The 17,640-nt window shown below is 47.8% G+C and overlaps 1 pseudogene across 1 annotated transcript in view; it reads right to left on the reverse strand.

Annotated features, from left to right (window-relative positions):
• Positions 1–17,640, reverse strand: part of LOC311105479 (alpha-2-macroglobulin-like) — a 43,868-nt pseudogene that overhangs the window by 2,264 nt on the left and 23,964 nt on the right. The window contains exons 10-21 of the transcript in view: positions 12,169–12,417; positions 11,872–11,998; positions 11,624–11,745; positions 11,479–11,530; positions 10,236–10,319; positions 9,918–10,094; positions 9,302–9,377; positions 8,924–9,080; positions 8,702–8,776; positions 1,240–1,402; positions 739–929; positions 238–453 (exon numbers count right to left, since the gene is read on the reverse strand). The product of the transcript in view is annotated as an alpha-2-macroglobulin-like (transcript). The remainder of the gene's footprint in view (positions 1–237; positions 454–738; positions 930–1,239; positions 1,403–8,701; positions 8,777–8,923; positions 9,081–9,301; positions 9,378–9,917; positions 10,095–10,235; positions 10,320–11,478; positions 11,531–11,623; positions 11,746–11,871; positions 11,999–12,168; positions 12,418–17,640) is intronic.

Genomic DNA, 17,640 nt, shown 5'->3' on the forward strand with positions numbered 1-17,640 from the left:
GCAAATACATCAAACACATGGTGTCCATGTGTTTGATGCTATTCCATTTGCTCTGTTCCACCCATTATTATGTGCCGTCCTCCCCTCAGCAGCCTCCACTGCCTCAGTTGTATACCAAATCAAGTGGCACAGGGCTGCTGTTTTGCAGAAAAAACATTCCCAGACTGTAGCTTTAGTGATAGATTAAACCGTATTTTGGCAACATAGGATTGGGAGGAGAGATGTGTATTCACTGACCTGCACTGAGGCACAAGCACTGCCCTTCACTTCCACACTGTACTTCCCTTCTGTGTCCTGCAGCGCCCTCTCCTGGTAGAGAAGCTTGTTGTTTTGGTTAACTTCGAAAAGGTGCTGTCCCCCACTGGGAGACTGTACTGTCACTGTGCTGGTGCCCTCTCTACTGAACACCCTGGCGGAGTAGAGAGCTAGGGCCTGGAGGGCCACCACTGTGTCCTAAACACCAATAGAACACAGACAAATCTGTTCAAAAATAATGAAACTATCACATTTTACAGAAAGGGTCGATTTTTACATTGGTCAGTTCATAGAGTGACTATTTCCCATTTCCATCCATTATGATTTCTAGGCTCCATTTCAGTGGAAGTTAGACTCATCAGGCTTGACATGACAAGAAGCACACACATGCCTGTGATCTGGTAAAAGTCAAGGTAATAATGCCTCATTACTAGTGCACAGCACAGGGTGCCATTTCGGACCAGAGGTGTTTTGGAAGTATACCTGTGTGGAGGAGAAGCCTCCGTAGGCGTTCTGCTGCCTCACCAGCCACCTGACGATGCGGGAGGCGTAGCCCAGGTCAGTGGTAGACAGAGGGGAGGCACTGAGGGAAGCCAGCAGAACGTAGGAGCTGATCTCCACTGCCAGGGAGGCTGAGGTCTCTGAGGAGGTCTGAGTCCAGTGCAGGAGACCCCCTGAGGGACGAGGAGCGCGCGCGCACACACACACAGACACAAACACACACAAACACACAGAGAGAGAAAATAGGGCTAGCTTATTCATCACTATACAGGATACACAGTTCTTCTCTGACCCCCACAATGAATTATTTGACAAAAACTGAGTTCAAATTGTATTTGTGTTCTATAAAATGCTTTGGGTGTTTGATTGAGCATATTTGGAGAGCCAGGCGGGTGGAGGGTTTGCACTATTGGGATTACTCCATTGACTAACTCTATTAAGTCATGATAGCACAAACAGATCTTGGACCAGGATATGTCTCACCCTCTTGTAATGCGATCGTGTCCAGGTGCTGCAGAAGCTGTGCCCGGGTCTCCATGTCCCCTGCCAGGGTAAAGGTGTAGGCCATTAGAGCAGTAGTGTAGGTGTTGGACAAATCACTGGTGGAGTTCCTCAGGCAAGACAAGCTGCCATACACAACAGGATCCTGGAGCACAGAATAACAGAGCAACACGTTAAGAGACATGTTTTTTTTTTTTTTACCTTTATTTAACCAGGCAAGACAGTTGAGAACAAGTTCTCATTTACAACTGCGACCTGGCCAAGATAAAGCAAAGCAGTGCGATAAAAACAACAACACAGAGTTACATATGGGGTAAAACAAAACATAAAGTCAAAAATACAACAGAAAATATATATACAGTGTGTGCAAATGTAGCAAGTTATGGAGGTAAGGCAATAAATAGGCCATAGTGCAAAATAATTACAATTAGTATTAACACTGGAATGATAGATGTGCAAGAGATGATGTGCAAATAGAGATACTGGGGTGCAAATGAGCAAAATAAATAACAATATGGGGATGAGGTAGTTGGGTGGGCTAATTTCAGATGGGCTGTGTACAGGTGCAGTGATCGGTAAGGTGCTCTGACAACTGATGCTTAAAGTTAGTGAGGGAGATAAGAGTCTCCAGCTTCAGAGATTTTTGCAATTTGTTCCAGTCATTGGCAGCAGAGAACTGGAATGAATGGCGGCCAAAGGAGGTGTTGGCTTTGGGGATGACCAGTGAGATATACCTGCTGGAGCTCATACTATGGGTGGGTGTTGCTATGGTGACCAATGAGCTAAGATAAGGCGGGGATTTGCCTAGCAGTGATTTATAGATGGCCTGGAGCCAGTGGGTTTGGCGACGAATATGTAGTGAGGACCAGCCAACAAGAGCGTACAGGTCACAGTGGTGGGTAGTATATGGGGCTTTGGAGACAAAATGGATGGCACTGTGATAGACTACATCCAATTTGCTGAGTAGAGTGTTGGAGGCTATTTTGTAAATGACATCGCCGAAGTCAAGGATCGGTAGGATAGTCAGTTTTACGAGGGCATGTTTGGCAGCATGAGTGAAGGAGGTTTTTTTGCAAAATAGGAAACCGATTCTAGATTTAACTTTGGATTGGAGATTCTTAATGTGAGTCTGAAAGGAGAGTTTACAGTCTAACCAGACACCTAGGTATTTGTAGTTGTCCACATCCTCTAGGTCAGACCCGTCGAGAGTAGTGATTCTAGTCGGGTGGGCGGGTGCCAGCAGCGTTCGATTGAAGAGCATGCATTTAGTTTTACTAGTGTTTAAGAGCAGTTGGAGGCTACTGAAGGAGTGTTGTATGGCATTGAAGCTCTTTTGGAGGTTTGTTAACACAGTGTCCAATGAAGGGCCAGATGTATACAAAATGGTGTCGTCTGCGTAGAGGTGGATCTGAGAGTCACCAGCAGCAAGAGCGACATCATTGATATACACAGAGAAAAGAGTCGGCCCAAGAATTGAACCCTGTGGCACCCCCATAGAGACTGTCATAGGTCCAGACAACAGGCCCTCCGATTTGACACATTGAACTCTATCTGAGAAGTAATTGGTGAACCAGGCTGTCACGACCGTCTGGGTAAGGAGTAGACCAAGGCGCAGCGTGTGAAACAAACATGACTTTAATTAGTTAAAGTTAAATATACAAAACAAGAAACGACTCGTGACGTCCAACGATAACACTGACCGAACACGGAACAAAAACCCACAAACCCAAAGTGAAACACAGACAGTTAAATATGGCTCCCAATCAGAGACAACCAGCAAACAGCTGACACTCGTTGCCTCTGATTGGGAGTCACACAGACCAACCTAGAAATAAACACAACAGAACTACCAACATAGAAACAGAAAACATAGAATGAACACACCCTGGCTCAACATAATGAGTCCCAGAGCCAGGGTGTGACAGTACCCCCCCTAAAGGCGCGGACTGCGACCGCGCCTCAACTAAACAAACCAGGGGAGGGCTGGGCGGGCATACCTCCTCGGCGGTGGTTCTGGCTCCGGCCTTGACCACCACCCTTCAATACACCCCCCAATGCGCCCCTGGTCCAGTCTGGCCCTGCCGGCTGGAGCAGGACTGGACTTAACAGGAGCGGTCCTTTCCAGGCTGTCGACTCGCACCCCTGGCTTGGTGCGTGGAGGAGGAACGGGCCTTACCAGGCTGACGACGCGCACCCCTGGCTTGGTGCGTGGAGGAGGAATGGGCCTTACCAGGCTGACGACTCGCACCCCTGGCTTGGTGCGTGGAGGAGGAATGGGCCTTACCAGGCTGACTTCTCGCACCCCTGGCTTAGTGCGAGTGGCAGGAACAGGCCGGACCGGGCTGGCGACGCGCACCGTAGGTTTGGTGCGAGTGGCAGGAACAGGCCGGGTCGGGCTGGCGACGCGCACCGTAGGTTTGGTGCGAGTGGCAGGAACAGGCCGGACCGGGCTGGCGACGCGCACCGTAGGTTTGGTGCGAGTGGCAGGAACAGGCCAGGTCGGGCTGGCGACGCGCACCGTAGGTTTGGTGCGAGTGGCAGGAACAGGCCGGGTCGGGCTGGCGACGCGCAACGTAAACTTGGTACGGGTGGCAGGAACAGGCCGGACCGGGCTGGCGACGCACACCGTAGGCTTGGTGCGTGGAGCAGGGACAGGCCGGGCTGGGCTGTCGACGCACACCGTAGGCTTGGTGCGTGGAGCAGGGACAGGCCGGGCTGGGCTGTCGACGCACACCGTAGGCTTGGTGCGTGGAGCAGGGACAGGCCGGACTGGGCTGGCGACGCACACCGTAGGCTTGGTGCGTGGAGCAGGGACAGGCCGGACTGGGCTGGCGACGCACACCGTAGGCTTGGTGCGTGGAGCAGGGACAGGCCGGACTGGGCTGGCGACGCACACCGTAGGCTTGGTGCGTGGAGCAGGAACAGGCCGGACTGGGCTGGCGACGCACACCGTAGGCTTGGTGCGTGGAGCAGGGACAGGCCGGACTGGGCTGGCGACGCACACCGTAGGCTTGGTGCGTGGAGCAGTGACAGGCCGGACTGGGCTGGCGACGCACACCGTAGGCTTGGTGCGTGGAGCAGGGACAGGCCGGACCGGGCTGGCGACGCACACCGTAGGCTTGGTGCGTGGAGCAGGGACAGGCCGAACCGGGCTGTGGAGACGGATAGGAGGCCTGGAGTGAAGAGCGGCCACCACCCGTCCTGGCTGAATGCCTACCCTCACACACTCTGTGTGAGGCATCCGCACAGGACGTACAGGGCGGTGTACCCCTGGCCTGGTGGCCTTCTGGATCCGCCCCCTTTTCTCCTCCGTCAGCCCCGTCGTCCATGCCGTGTGCCCCCCCCTAAAAATTTTCTGGGGTTGCCTCACCACCGTCCGACGACGACCCTGATCACGCCGTAGCTCCTCTCTACGGCGCCTCTCCACTGTCTCACTCCATGGCCGGCGATCCATCCCGGCCAGGATTTCCCCCCAAGTCCAGGACCCTTTACCGTCCAATATCTCATCCCATGTCCAGGCTGCCTGCTCCTGGACACGCTGCTCCTCTTTCGCCAGGGCCTTTCCCGGCGCTTCCTCCCATGTCCACCCCAAGGGCTGCCCCTGGACACGCTGCTTGGTCGTTGCATGGTGGGTTTTTCTGTCACGATCGTCTAATGAGGGAGACCAAGGCGCAGCGTGTGAAACAAACATGACTTTAATTAGTTAAAGTTAAATATACAAAACAAGAAACGACTCGTGACGTCCAACGATAACACTGACCGAACACGGAACAAAAACCCACAAACCCAAAGTGAAACACAGACAGTTAAATATGGCTCCCAATCAGAGACAACCAGCAAACAGCTGACACTCGTTGCCTCTGATTGGGAGTCACACAGACCAACCTAGAAATAAACACAACAGAACTACCAACATAGAAACAGAAAACATAGAATGAACACACCCTGGCTCAACATAATGAGTCCCAGAGCCAGGGTGTGACACAGGCGAGGCAGTCATTTGAGAAATTGGCCAGGTCGATGAAGACGGCTGCACAGTACTGTCTATTATCGATCGCGGTTATAATATCATTTAGGACCTTGAGCATGGCTGAAGTGCACCCATGACCAGCTCGGAAACCGGATTGCATAGCGGAGAAGGTACGGTGGGATTCGAAATGGTCGGTGATCTGTTTGTTAACTTGGCTTTCAAAAACTTTCGAAAGGCAGGGCAGGATGGATATAGGTCTGTAACAGTTTGGATCTAGAGTGTCACCCCCTTTGAAGAGGGGGATGACCGCGGCAGCTTTCCAATCTCTGGGGATCAAAGACGTTACGAAAGAGAGGTTGAACAGGCTAGTAATAGGGGTTGCGACAATTTCGGCGGCTAGTTTTAGAAAGAAAGGGTCCAGATTGTCTAGCCCAGATGATTTGTAGGGGTCCAGATTTTGCAGCTCTTTCAGAACATCAGCTGTGTGAATTTGTGTGAAGGAGAAGCGGGGGAGCATGGGCAAGTTGCAGCGGAGGGTGTAGAGCTGGTGGCCGGGGTAGTGGTAGCCAGGTGGAAAGCATGGCCAGCTGTAGCAAAATGCTTGTTGAAATTCTCGATTATCGGTGGTGATAGTGTTTCCTAGCCTCAGTGCAGTGGGCAGCTGGGAGGAAGTGCTCTTATTCTCCATGGACTTTACAGTGTCCCAAAACTTTTTGGAGTTAGTGCTACAGGATGCAAATTTCTGTTTGAAAAAGTTAGCCTTTGCTTTCCTAACTGCTTGTGTATATTGGTTCCTAACTTCCCTGAAAAGTTGCATATCGCGGGGGCTATTTGATGCTAATGCATTACGCCACAGGATGTTTTTGTGCTGGTCAAGGGCAGTCAAGTCTGAGGAGAACCAGGGGCTATATCTGTTCTTAGTTCTGTATTTTTTGAATGGGGCATGTTTATTTAAGATCGAGAGGAAATTACTTTTAAAGAACAACCAGGCATCCTCTACTGACGGAATGAGATCTATATCCATCCAGGATACCTGGGCCAGGTCAATTAGGAAGGCCTGCTCGCTGAAGTGTTTTAGGGAGCGTTTGACCGTGATGAGGGGTGGTCGTTTGACCGCGGACCCGTTACGGACGCAGGCAATAAGGCAGTGATCGCTGAGATCCTGGTTGAAGACAGCGGAGGTGTATTTAGAGGGTAAGCTAGTCAGGGTGATATCTATGAGGGTACCCATGTTTACGGATTTAGGGTTGTACCTGGTAGGTTTGTTGATAATTTGTGTGAGATTGAGGGCATCTAGTTTGGATTGTAGGATGGCCGGGGTGTTAAGCATATCCCAATTTAGGTCACCAAGCAGTACGAACTCTGAGGATAAATGGCGGGCAATCAATTCACATATGGTGTCCAGGGCACAGCTGGGGGCTGAGGGGGGTCTGTAGCAAGCGGCAACAGTGAGAGACCTATTTCTGGAAAGGTGGATTTTTAGAAGTAGAACCTCAAACTGTTTGGGCACAGACCTGGATAGTATGATAGAGCTCTGCAGGCTCTCTACAGTAGATTGCAACTCCACCCCCTTTGGCAGTTCTATCTAGACAGAAAATGTTATAGTTAGGGATGGACATTTCAGAATTATTGGTGGCCTTCCTAAGCCAGGATTCAGACACTGCTAGAACATCAAAGGTTGGCGGAGTGTGCTAACGCAGTGAATAACTCAAACTTAGGAAGGAGGCTTCTGATATTTACGTGCAGAAAACCAAGGCTTTTACGGTTACAGAAGTCAACAAATGATAGCTCCTGGTGAGTAGGAGTGATACTGGGGGCTGAAGGGCCTGGGTTAACCTCTACATCACCAGAAGAACAGAGGAGGAGTAGAATAAGGATACGACTAAAGGCTTTAAGAACTGGTCTTCTAGTGCGTTGGGTACAGAGAATAAAGGGGGCAGATTTCCGGGCGTTGTAGAAAAGATTCAGGGCATTATGTACAGAAAAGGATTTGGAAGGATATGAGTACAGTTGAGGTAAACCTAAGCGTTGCGTAACAATGAAAGAGATAGCATCACTGGAGGCACCGATTGAGCCGGTCTCGGCGTGTATGGGGGGTGGAACAAAGGAACTATTTGAGGCAGTTTGAGAGGGATTTGGGGTTCTACAGTGAAATTGTATAATAAGAACTAACCCAAACAGCAATAGGCAAGGCATATTGACATGGGAGAGAGGCATAAAGCAATCACAGGTGTTATTAGAGAGAGCTAAGACAACAACTGGTAATGGCGATACATTTTGGGCTGAGACTGAGGCTAAACAGAATTAACAGGACAGGGTACCGTGTAAAGGAACAGTCCAGCAGGCATCAGCTGTGCAGCTGAGTGATCATAAGGTCCAGTGAACAGCAATATGTGAGTCCGAGAGCAGTTCAAATTGGTGCTTCAGCACAGCGAGCAGGAAGCACAGTTGTAGTTTGCGTGTGCTAGCGGGCCGGGGCTAGCAGATGGATCTTCGTGGTCGACATCGTAACAGGAAGCCTGTTGAAACCACATCAGACGATTTCGTCGGCAAACCAGTCGTGTTGGATCGGCGGGGCTCAGTGTCAACACTAGGAGGTCCCATCCGGTTGACAGAGAGGTAGATAGCCGGGAGATGGGCCTGGCTCGAGGCTAGCTCAAGGCTAACTGGTGCTTGCTAAGGGGCAATGGTAATTAGCCAACAACAGGTTGCAGCTAGCTGGTTTCGATGATCCACCGCTAGGGTCCAGTGATTCCGGCAGAAAGTCCGATATGCTCTGGGTCGATAGCACGCTGTGCAGACTGGCCGACGAATTGTCCAGGCTAGAGCTAGAGCTGGCTGGTGGGTAGTGCAGGCCACGGACGATGGTGAAGACGCTAGCGGTGGCTAATAGCATGTAGCCATTCGGTTGCAGCTAGACTAGTTTGAGCTTAAGGTTCTTGATAAAAGATATAAAGAAATAATAGAATCCTTTCCACGTTGGGTGAGGCGGGTTGCAGGAAAGTATATTTAGTTAAAGAATGAAAAGTAAAATTGAGAGATATATACAAAATAGACAAAAAACGGGCTATTTACACTAGGACACAGAAAAAAACACGTCCGCACTGCTACGCCATCTTGGAAAGATACTTGCATGACAATACAAACAGATCTGGGACTAGGCTACAGACATTCATGCTGAAGCACTTCTAGTTTTTCAGTTTACAGTAGTAACTAAGCCTACTCAGTTTTAACAGCACAATACCATTTAGATCTGCTTATGGTAACATATTCTTATACTTATTGCATAGGCTACTTTGAGAGAAAAACATTATTTAACTGTGAATTTTAAATACACAATACACAACTCATTACATTGTAGATGACAGTTGATGTAAGAGGTACACAACAGTCTTCATATAGGAGGCTAATTCAGTTGCCTGTAATGGACATTGTTGTAGTGAGAAACAATGGTTATGTGGAGATGCTACTTACCGACACTGACATGTTGAGCTCCAGCATTGAAGCAGTGATGTAGGCCGTCAGTGTGACTTCATCTGTCACCCCACCCTACAAAACAATGTCAAAATACTAAAACGTGTATAAACTGTATTTAGCCTGATACAATTCTGTTGAAATCATCATTCACTATTTTATGGCTGGTCTGACGAGACATACAACTACATCTTCTAATCAGTTTATTATCAATATAAATACCTTCATTCTGTTATTAAAGAGTTTCCCCAATCTGATGAAACAGCCATGTTTGCCTTGTCGACGTTCTAACCAAGTCTTGGCTTGCTCAATTTTTGCCGGGTCAATATAGATGAAAGACTGTGCTTTGCCAAAGGATCTCAAGACAAAAGCAGTCAGCCTGAGGAAAGAGAACTTGATTTGAATGTCCCGTCATAATACCCACATAAGGTTGTCATAAACATGACTTAGAGCTTGACATTACATGCAATGACAGCTTATTTTAACTTATGTCACATCCATGGTCTCTGTCAGAGACAATGCCATTTGATTGGTCAATACTTAATTGAAACAGACACAGTTATAATGTGTTTACCAGTAGGTGAAAAACACAATACTCACCAAGTGTTGCCCGAGCCTTGTCCAAATGTGCTGTATGCACCATCAAAATGCTTGTAGTTCAGCTGCCTTTGGTAACCTGTCGGCGTGTTCTTAGAGTGAACAACAAAGAGACCATGTGTTTTTTATAGTCACTGACCGTGTGCCCCAAATGGCACCCTATTCCCTATAAAGTACACAACTTTTGCCAGGAAAAAATGAGTGCGCTATTTAGGGAATAGGCAGGGTTGGGTAGATTACTTTCTAAAGGTAATCCGTTACAGTTACTAGTTGCCTGTCCAAAACTGTAATCAGTTACTCCCCAACCCTTGGGGTGCCATTTGGGATGCAGCCTCAATATTCTCTGATCAAATGATTTCAGTGGGGAAACATCTGGAAGTCCCTACATGTGTTGGGTCAGTGATGCTCTGTTGATAAGACACTGTGATGTCATCTATGCTGGAGCGCTATAATTTACATGATAGCAGGGTCGTAGTCATTAGGGCACACTGTGGTGAAACTTTTTTTTTAATTATTCAATGGAAAACAAACAAAGGGGCTCTTATTGGACAAATCCAGCCCTGTTTTCTTCCGTTTGGTGTCTAATCAATACGATCCATATTTTGTGGGACTCTCTTACCACTAGTGAGGAACTTGGTAGCCTTGTCTCGAATTGCTGGAGTGAGCTGCTCTGTGTTCCTCAGGTACTCCAGGATGTAGATATTGGGGGCTAGGAGGGCCATATTCTGCTCTCCACACCCATATGGCATCTGCAACAGTCCATCCAGGTTCTTGAGGGCCCGACCCAGGATTTCCCCTACAGAGAAACATGGGACTTCCGTAAGACTGTCCTCTATAGCAAACAGCAGCGTTATCACTGGAGAAGGGTTGCTTTTCCCACCACTATGCCTATCTAAATTCACTACGCCTCTCTAAACAATACAATGGTTTATTTTACCCAGGACTGAGAGGGACATTCGATCAGATCCATCCACCACATTCTTGGGGAGTTGCAGTTCCACATCCTCTGTCAGAGCTTCTCCTATGGACACAGATGATAAGATGAATGGAGATGATCAGTTCAACCAAAGTGATGTCATGACTCTCCTGGCTGAGGATCCAAAGGCCTCAGATCAGCTAACAATGGAACATTATTTCGATCATCCGAATGTTAAGAATGGTCAGTGGGGTCCTAAAGAACAATGATGTCATATTGTTTATTATTTTGTGATGTCATTAAGGATGGTATCAATAAATAACTGTAACTCGGAAAATTTACACATTCTATCTATCAAGTTTACACCCAAATGTTGTATAAAATATATGATTAAAGATGAGAGTATTTTGGTGAAGATAGGAATGTGATTTTAGTCTTCTAATGCGATAATTGTTTTTCATATAAACTTTTGCCCAGTCAGTAACCACGCCCCAAGGGAGCACAGACATTGTGTTGGCGTGATGGAACGCCCCCTTTTGACCCAAGGATAAAAAGCCTTGGTAACAAAATGTACATTTAGATCAGAAAGCGTGGATCTGTGGCTCTCATCAACACCTTCCCCATAGGAGTGATTGGTTTCTACAGAGAGACGACAAACAAAGACAGACACGTAAATACATTCATTAATTTTTCTCAGAATGTGCGGTGGTTAGGGTGCTAAGTATTCGGATTAATGTGGAGCGTAGTTTCTAAATGTTATACGATAAGTTTGACTCTCTTTGTCCCTCTCTCCCGCCTTCTTTATCTACCCCCTTTCCTTTGATAACCAAGCAGTCATGCTGTTGTTTGTCCGCTAGGGACCTTTTCTCATGTATTAAGTATGTATGTACTCTGTGTTATTATTTAGTTAGCTAGTAAATAAATAATTAAGCAAATTTGTGTATTGCTGACTCATAAGTAAGGTTGGGGTTCTTGCGGATCCAAGGATTATGCGACGTTCAGAATGACACTGATATGAGGTAATGATTAATAAGTGACTGTTATCGATATAAAACATATGTATATTTTAGAGTTACATTCGGGAGATGGTAACTCTATAAACAACTTCTTCCGTGGTGCCCCAAATCCTAATGAGTTAATTGTTACATGATTAATTTAATCGAGTGACAATTAAACATAGTTAGTTGATTCAATAAATAACAGTCATCACATTAATAAAATTCAGTTCACTACATTGAACATTCAAAGTTCATGCATTACTGACCAGTTGGACATAGCAACCAGTTGTAGGTGTCGGTCTTCTCTGTTCCCTCCGCCTGAGAGGAGAGGAGATTATTTTCAGTCAAAGGCAGTTACACTAGATGGTATCTGTACAGCAGTAAGTTTCACCACAGCAGTAGACTACATACCTTCACCAGCAGGCTCTGTGTGACTGTGTCGATGCGTCCTCTCTCTGGTACATTCACAATTTCATTGTCACACACAGCGTGGGACTGGACAGCCTCTGCACTAATGGACACATTCACAACCCCTACACACACATTGACAGACAGAGTGCAGCACAGGTTACACAACATCCAATACGGTGACAGAGTACACAACTCAGGTTGACATCCATTCAGCTGTTTGAACGGTTGAATGAAGACTGATGACTTACCCAGGACAGATGGTGCCATTGTCCAACTGAAGGTCTTTTGTCCATTGGCACACAAGCATGATGAGTACTGGACATCATTCAAGGGTGTGAGAGTGTAGTCTAAGGAGTGAGCCGGAGTCACAGAAACCTGCCAAATAGGAACAATTTAAACAAAACATGGAAAACCCAAGAATGATACCCTGGATCTACATTTTAAAAAAAATAAACACTGACTAGATAAACTGCAACAAAACAAAACACAAGATTTTAAACAACTTAAGAAACAACTCAAGAAACGATCATGATGCAGTGCCGTACCATGATGCACTTGGACAGGTAGTTGACTGACTAGATAAACTGTAGTTGAACACAGTGGCCTTCAGCTCAAAGTGCTCTCCACGGATGATGGAGTAGGGCAGGGTGAACTCTAGGAAGAAGGGCTGGAAGACAGTGATCTCCACCGGAGGAGCCAGACCGAAGCCACCAGGGACCAGGCAGAATGCCTCTGTCTCCCAGGTGGTGATGGTGTCTGGGACTGTAAGGGGCATGTATGCTGTTCCAGATTCCCTGTACAGAGGTCAGAGTTCAAACAGAAAGCCACTAAGTGAAAATAGGAAAATTGAGCCACACTTGTCTCTAGAAAACCATACACAAAATTCATAATTTGACCAAATATTTTGGAAGAGGTCATCATTTCATGGAGCCTGTAAAGGAAGAACCCACATGGAAAAAGTGGTAAGCAAGTTAGGTTAAAAAAAAAGATTTTCACCAAGTCAAATTAATTTATTGTGTTAGAGGTTTCATGATCCTTGTATCTAAACCAAAGTAGATAATTCAAATTGTTCTATGCATCATTTGGGGTCTCTATAAGCTTCAATTTGAGGTCCTAAACCTAGCATGAACGTGTATCGTTGTACCTGTGTGGGCTAATATAGTCCAAATATTTGCCTTGGGGTAAGTTAAGCCAATGGTTAAGCCAATAGAGAGCAATAGTAATGGTGTATTTATGTAGGCACTAACTCCTCAATGGTTCGTTGGACAAAGCCTATGGGAAAATGAATGGAGTTTTTGTAGGGTTTTTGGATAAACAAAAATAAGGTCTGTGGTAAAAACAGGTTTAGGAGATTTTATGTTTTGTTCTATGAGATAATCTTCATCAGCTAACGGCACTTTTTGTGAACTTTGAAGCATTTATGTAATTTAAAAAATCACATAAAGCACAAAGGAATCATAATTCATAAATGTCATGTTAACTGACTGATATTATCTCATAGAACAAAACGTATAAGATCTCCTAAACCTGTGTTAACCTCAGACCTTATTTTCTGCGTTTATCCCAAAACCCTATTCTTTCCCCATTCATTTTCCCCATTTGAATGGCTGAACGAACCAGAGACAACTCATTTTCGGCTTTTAGGACTACAAACTGGCGAGCTCTATGGCAAGTTGAGCAAATTGAAGTGTTTTCTTCCTAGGCAAAGGGTTGGGTAGTAACGGATTACATGTAACAGGGATTATGTAATCTGATTACAAGAATGAACATTGTAAGAATGCTACATTCTTAAAAACAGCTGATTACATTCGGGATTACTTAATCTAATATCAATAGGAACATTTGATAAAACTCTGTCATCATTGCTGTCATTTAGCACGCCATCAAGATTTCTAACATGCTCTCAGAGATGTTATTGTTCTGCTGATCACCCATCAAGGATGGATGGCTTCTGTTGAAGGTAAGGCTTCCAAAACATTTACACCTGGCCCACTGGTCAATCAGACAGTCCTCTGGACTGCAGAGTTCCTGCTTGCTGCTTTGAAGCAGTGCAGTTTCGGGAAAAACAAAGTATTGAAAGCAACCACTATTGTTGCTGTTCAAGAGATAAGGGTCACAGATTTCTGGTCTGTATTGTATCAATTATTGAACAAAGGGCAATATTAAATAGGTGGGTGCATAGGCCATTCAAAGTGGGTGCATAGGCCTATACATTACACTTACTGTTAGATATCAATAAGACGGCTAACTATCAGTTATAGCCTATATTTAGTTAGCGATCTAGCTAACCACTTCCTCAGGTGGTGAATTAGCCCCAAATGAATTAGCCTATGTGATATTAGTGCCAAAGAATATGTAGACAAATGAATCTCTATTGAACAAAAACATCAGAAAATTCTGGAAAAATATTTTTATAGTAAAATAATAACAATTGCCTAGTTGTCAAACCCCACATACATGACAATCACTGGTTCTTGAATCATAACATTTTAGTAGTCTAGTGCACTTGTTAATTAAATACTTTGAATTACTTTCTAAGACGCTGAGGCTACACATTTTTTATATATTGTGTGACCCCACTGTAAATGTGGTGCAACCAAATCATTAGCTGGTGCCTGTCATGGGCCTCTCACTCCACCGGGTTACCACCTTAATTTTCTTCCACTCTGCTCACCACTCTCTCTACTCAGCCTAACTAGCTCCACCTGTCCCTGCTCTGCTCTGCTCTAATTACTCTGCCAGCTGCGCTGCATTACCCACTACCTCTCCCAGTATTTAAGGCCCTGTCTTTCAGCTCTCCGGTGTCAGATCGTCTGCAAAGCTCACACCCGGAACCTGTTTGCTCGCGCTTCTGGCTCACCCTGGTTTTGTGACCCCGGACCTGCCTGTTTTTTGGATACTCTTCTGCCTCAGGAGATCCAGACCTGCTTCTGCCATTACGACTCCTGACTACTCTTCAATCCCGGTAACTCTGACCAGCCTTCTGCCTTGCTACTACGTATTTTGGATTTCCCTTGAACTGTACTGCTGCCTTGTTTCATTCCGCCCTGTTGTGTCTGTGTCTCCCCCCCCCAGGACTTCTGGACCACCCACCACCGGCTTCATAGGACGCATCGCTGCCACTGGGGGGGGCACAGACCCAGCACATTGGACGGGATCCCTGTTACCCCTGGAGCCTTCATTCACTCCCTACTTCCCTTTTCCCTTAAGTTTAATAAACTTTCTGGTGTGACGCAATTGTGGTCCTCTGGTCGTCTGTCTGAACCGTGACAGTACGATCTGACCATTATGGACTCAGCGCACACTTTCCCCGACATGGAAACCGATGAGCATGAGCAGCAGTTCCAGCAGCAGCAACAACAACTCGCCATGATCATTCAACTCCTCACCAACCTTACCCCAGCCAGTCTGCCCACCAGCCCTGCCCCCGAGTTACCTGCCCCGGTCATTGCAGCCGCTGCTCCGGAACCCAAGATTGGAAACCCCGAGCGGTTCAACGGCGATTCAACCCAGGTCCGGCCATTCCTGACTAGCTGCCGACTTCAGTTCTCCTTGCAGCCAAGGACCTTCGCCACGGAGGGGGCTAAAGTTGGGTATGCCATCACTCACCTGACGGGCCGAGCTCGACTCTGGGGAACAGCAGAGTTCGAACGTCAAACCCCCGCATGTGCAACCTTCGACCTGTTTGCTGAGGAGATGCTGAAGGTGTTTGACCTGGATTCACCCACCGCAGAGGCGTCTCGTGAACTGTTCAGTATTCGACAAGGCAGACGTACAGTCGCAGACCATTCCATCGACTTCCGAACCCTGGCTAGACGAAGTTCTTGGAACACACCATCGTTGGTGGACGCGTTCTTCCATAGTTTGGCTGACTATATCAAGGACGAGTTGGTCTCCCATGAACTGCCTTCCACTCTTGATGAAGCCATCGCACTGACTGTCAGGATCGACAGAAGGATACAGACCCGTCGTCGTGAGAGGGGGCGCCAAGGTCCACCTACTACCGGCATTCGGAGAGATCCGACTGGGCTCCTGTCATCTACTGCCACTCACCCAGGTCAGCTTGATCAGTCTGAGCCTATGGAGATTGGGCGAGCCTCTCTCACTCCTGCAGAGCGCCAGCGCCGCTTCACCTCAAACCTCTGCCTCTATTGTGGAGGTGATGGACATCGTGTGGTAACCTGCCCTTTAAAGGGCCGAAGCTCACCGGGCATAGGGGGAGTCCGGTTGAGTTCAATGACCATCCAGTCCTCCGACCGCAAACCCCTGCTGCAAGTTCACCTCCGCCTCTCTGACTCAACTCACACCCTGGCTGCTCTGGTGGATTCTGGCGCCGAAGCCAACATAATGGACATCAAGCTGGCACGCCAACTGGGACTGGAGAACCTCCGTTTGACACCTCCTATTCCTGCCCGGGCACTGGACGGACACTTACTCGGATCGGTCACTCATGTCACGGCCCCGGTCTCGATGGGTCTGTCCGGAAACCATCAAGAAACTATCCAGTTTCACCTGCTCCCCTCTCCAGGCCAACCCCTCATCCTGGGTTACCCATGGCTCCGCCGGCACAACCCTCAGCTCGACTGGGTGACCGGGGTGATCAGGGAGTGGGGAGAGGACTGCCACCGAACCTGCCTGCTTGCTGCCGCACTACCCCCTCGGCCAGTACCTACTAACTCCGCTCCTGACCTCTCCAATGTCCCAGAATGCTACCATGGTCTCAGAGAGGTGTTTAACAAAGCAAGAGCCACATCTCTGCCCCCTCACCGACCGTACGACTGTGCCATCGACCTCCTCCCTGGAACAGCTCCTCCAAAGGGTCGTCTTTATTCGTTGTCTGCTCCTGAAAGAAAGTCCATGGAGGACTACATCAATGGCTCTCTGTCCGCAGGATTAATCCGTTCATCTTCATCTCCTGCTGGTGCTGGCTTCTTCTTTGTGGGGAAGAAGGACGGATCTCTTCGCCCCTGCATCGACTACAGGGGACTCAACGACATCACAGTGAAAAACCGTTACCCTCTGCCTCTGCTCACCTCTGCTTTTGAGTTGCTCCAGGGAGCCACTGTTTTTACCAAGTTGGATCTCAGAAACGCTTACCACCTAGTGCGGATCCGGGAGGGAGATGAATGGAAAACCGCATTCAATACACCAACAGGCCACTACGAGTATCTGGTTATGCCTTTTGGCCTCACCAATGCTCCTGCTGTGTTCCAGGCTCTAGTGAATGATGTACTGCGGGACATGTTAAACAAGTTTGTCTTCGTTTACCTGGATGACATCTTAATCTACTCCAGAAACCTGTCTGAACACACCCGCCATGTCCAGCAAGTCCTTCATCGTCTTCTGGAGAATTCCCTCTACGCCAAGGCAGAGAAATGTGAGTTTCACGTCAAGACAGTGGCCTTCCTGGGGTACATAGTGGCAGAGGGAAGTATCCAAATGGATCCTGCCAAAGTATCAGCAGTCACTTCATGGCCAGTTCCGGAGAACAGAAAGAAGCTGCAACAGTTTCTGGGGTTTGCTAACTTCTATAGGAAGTTTATCCGGAACTACAGTACCGTTGCTGCCCCTCTCACTGCTCTAACCAGCACCAAGCAACCCTTCACCTGGACCCCAGCAGCCGACAAAGCCTTCAGTACCCTCAAGGTGAGGTTCACCTCCGCTCCCATCCTCCAGATGCCTGATGTGGACCGGCAATTCATTGTGGAGGTGGACGCCTCGGATGTGGGAGTTGGTGCTGTGATTTCTCAGTGGGCTGCGGAGGATAGGAAGCTCCATCCCTGTGCCTTTTTCTCACGTCGGTTGTCCCCCTCTGAGTGCAATTACGACATAGGGAACCGTGAGCTGCTGGCTGTGAAGCTTGCCTTGGAGGAGTGGCGTCACTGGCTGGAGGGGTCCACCATTCCATTTCTCGTTTGGACCGATCATAAGAACTTGGAGTACATCCGCACGGCCAAACGGTTGAACTCCAGGCAGTCCCGCTGGGCCCTGTTCTTCACCAGGTTTAATTTCACTCT

This window comes from Coregonus lavaretus, assembly GCF_964263955.1.
Source record: "Coregonus lavaretus genome assembly, chromosome: 30".
Classification (NCBI taxonomy): Eukaryota; Metazoa; Chordata; class Actinopteri; order Salmoniformes; family Salmonidae; genus Coregonus; species Coregonus lavaretus.